Source organism: Panthera leo, chromosome A3 (assembly GCF_018350215.1).
Source record: "Panthera leo isolate Ple1 chromosome A3, P.leo_Ple1_pat1.1, whole genome shotgun sequence".
In the NCBI taxonomy this organism is placed as follows: Eukaryota; Metazoa; Chordata; class Mammalia; order Carnivora; family Felidae; genus Panthera; species Panthera leo.
The window spans coordinates 57,436,258-57,439,568 of NC_056681.1; the positions used below are offsets into that span (position 1 = coordinate 57,436,258).

A 3,311-nucleotide genomic window follows, 5' to 3' on the forward strand; every position below is an offset into this window, starting at 1 on the left:
TCTGTGTGCTTAATGTATAAAGTATCCCCACTTCCCTCAAGAAACAGTATCATATCTAAAACACTTTGACGAACACTGAATATTAAAATATTATATGACACTACAGAAATCAAAAGAAGCAGACACAAATACATGCTCTTCAATTTCTCAATATGTTCAGAATATACCACAGCATTGATAATATGAAGACAAATATTTGGATTTATTTTTAAATTGAAAATTCTTCTGGTTGTTCTTCACTGAGGGGCGTTAGCGGTGAAGAGGTGATCAGCTTGCCGCTGAACGAAATGTGTCTGGCACGTTCTTGGTGTCTCTCCTCCACCTGAGTAAATCAAGCCGAATGTCTGCTTTTTCTTTGTGTGTTCCCAAGTCTGGTGGAAAACAGCAAAGTCATTAAGATGTGAGACATGACAAATTCACAGTCCCCCACCACTCCTGGGACCTTAACGCTGCCGGGAGAACAATGAGGTTTTCTTCATTTTCTCTCCCAATTTTTGTTGTTGTTTTTGTTTTTGTTTTCAAACCTTCACTTTCCTAAAGAATAATGCTTCACCTCCTTCCCATACCACTCTATCCTCCTTAAAGAGAGAGAGAGAGAGAGAGAGAAACCATCAAGAACCCTCTCACCCACACCGTATCAACCGTTCATTTGTTTCCATACTGTCTCTTTATCTTGTCCTACTGGGGGGTGGGGGTGGGGGGCAATTCCTACCCAAATTTTGTTCTTGTATCTGAGCTTCGAATTTCATTCCCTTGGGTCTTATCAGGACCATCACCATATTGATTTTTCTCTTGTTCTTTGCCATTTAGTCTCTCCCTCCCTGAAAGCAGGCATACACTCTTCCTCCATGATCTTCCTTCCTATGGCTTTGACTGCACATTCTTAGCTTCCCTGGCAAGATCCCTTCGCCTGCCCGCCCTTTCCTTGTTGAGCTGTTGGCTGATATCCTTCCTCATTCCGCCCTCTTCGTGTATTCTCCATGAGCATTTTCACCTTCTCTGCTGGTGTCCAAGTCCGATATACCCATGACACATAAATCTACCACCAGCCCTAAATTCTCTACTAAATTTCAGGCTCATGTTTACCTCTAACTGCAAAACAGTGCCTCCTGGATATCTCACAAGTGTGAAAAATGAGATAGTAGGCCCCAAACAGAGGCACTTCTGCTAAGTCCCATGTCACGGAAGCAAGACTTAATTTAATTACAGTCTCAGCTCTCCCAGAAATGGAATCTTAAACCAGTCCATCAGGAATCACCTAACCGGCACTAATTAGGTAATCTGCCAAAGAAAGCCCTGTCATCCCCCAAAGGAAAGTAACCCTGCCATAACTTTGCACATGCTAATGTGCCTCTTTCCCACCTTCCTTGTTCCAACTCCTTTCTGCCCATGTAAGTCTTCCATTTTGTAAGGTTCCTCAGAGCTTCTCTCTGTCTTTTAGATTGGATGCCACCTGATTTGAATTGACTTTTGCTTAAATAAGCTCTGAAAATATTTAACATACCTCAGCTTATCTTTTAACACAGGTAACTCAATATTTTAGAATAAAATTTTTTATCTATTCCCCCTATCAATCCAACATGACCCTTTCCTCTAATTCTGATTTCATTAACTATAAAACCATCTGTTGGATTAGTCATGAAACTTGGGCACTATTCTTGATTTCTCACTCTCCCTCATCCTAGACAGAGTAAAACTCCAAGCCCTTCCCCCGGGGCTCCAAAATATCACTGGAATCTATCCACATGTCTCCACCTCCGCTGCGTCTACGCTGGTTGATGCCCTGCTTCCTCCAGCTTAGACATTGCAGTAGCCTCCCTGCCTCCTGTTTCCCTATGTCTTCCATCCACTCTTCATTCTGGGCCACGGTCACCTCTCCACTGAAACTCCACTCAAACTGCATCTACCTACTGTCAGTTCTAAGTCAGCTTGCCCTCCATTTGTTGGTTAGGCTTTAGCTTAGATCTCATTTTCTTTGTAAAACCTTCACACCATGACTCTGGGTAAGCTGTCCTTCCAATGGCCCCCTAAAGCATCCTACTGAACTGAAATTTCCTACTCAGTTGTCTGTATCCAACGTTGAATTTCATAAGTTCTGTCTGTCTTGATCACTCTTGTGGTTCTAGAACCTGGCACCCAGTACCTGGCATAGAGGAAATATTCTAAATAATTATTGAATAAATTCCTGAATTTGTAAATAAATGGTTTTAGGACTAGTTGAATACTAAATAGAATAAGTTGGGCTGAGGGAGGGAAATCAAACACTCAGCAAGGCAGTTATGAGGGCAAAATGGTCGATGGATTATTCCTAATGTCTCTTTTCCATCATAAATTCTTTAAAAATGTGTTTACACACTTACGACTTTTACATGTTTGCAACAGATTTCACTGAGTCTTATTCTTCGCTTTTCCCTGTATCTATGCCACTTGTCAAGTAATTTTGCAAAGCTTACTAACCATGGGCAGGGCACGTTTCCCACCTCAGCTCTGATTTCAACCATGACAGATGCTTTGGTCCACAGGTAGATGTGAAAGTAACACAGTGTTGGTCTGAGTCTAAGACCCAAGAGGTCTTACACGTTTCTGCTGGTTTCTTTGTGCCTCAGCCGCCGCCATGAAAAGAATATGGCTGTGCCAATGCACTGGTTCCAGGAGGAGAGTATGAGACCCAGGGAGCAAAATGATGCAGCCAAGGTGCTTCAGCTGACCCCAGCCTAGGTCAGCTGACCCCAACTGACTTGTAGCCTTGGTTTCTATATAAATGCTTATTGTTTGAAGTCACTATGTTCTAGAATAGTTTTTTATACCAAACTTTTGTGGTGGCAGTAACTGCCTGGTCTATCTGCTACTTGAATGTTTGGGTATTCCACAGATGGTTATGAAACGTACTTGCCGTTGTCCATTAAAAAGTAATAGTTTTGGAAAAAATATTTACGGTACATACATCTAACGAAAGAGTCGAATCCAAAATACATAAAGAACTGTGCTCACTTTGGCAGCACATCTACTAAAATGGAATGACGCAGAGTAGATTAGCATGACCCCTGTACACGGATGACATGCAAATTTGCAAAACACATAAAAAAAAACCCTCATAATAAAAAGTACAAACAACCCAATTTAAAATGACACCCCCCCACACTTGAACAAATATTTCACAAAACACGGTATGCAAATAGCCAGTAAGCAAATGAAAACGTGCTCAACGTCATTAACCATAAGAGGATGCAAATTAAAACCATGGTGAGATACCTTTCACAGGTGCTAGTGGGCTATTCTCAAAACACCTAACAAAACAGACATTTGTGAGT

At 41.6% G+C, this 3,311-nt stretch overlaps 1 non-coding gene across 1 annotated transcript; it reads left to right on the forward strand.

Moving 5' to 3' along the window:
* Window positions 1-2,983: 2,983 nt before the first annotated feature.
* Window positions 2,984-3,089, forward strand: LOC122216714. The gene has a single exon (XR_006201067.1). It is a non-coding gene; the product is annotated as a U6 spliceosomal RNA (small nuclear RNA).
* The last annotated feature ends 222 nt before the right edge of the window (window positions 3,090-3,311 follow it).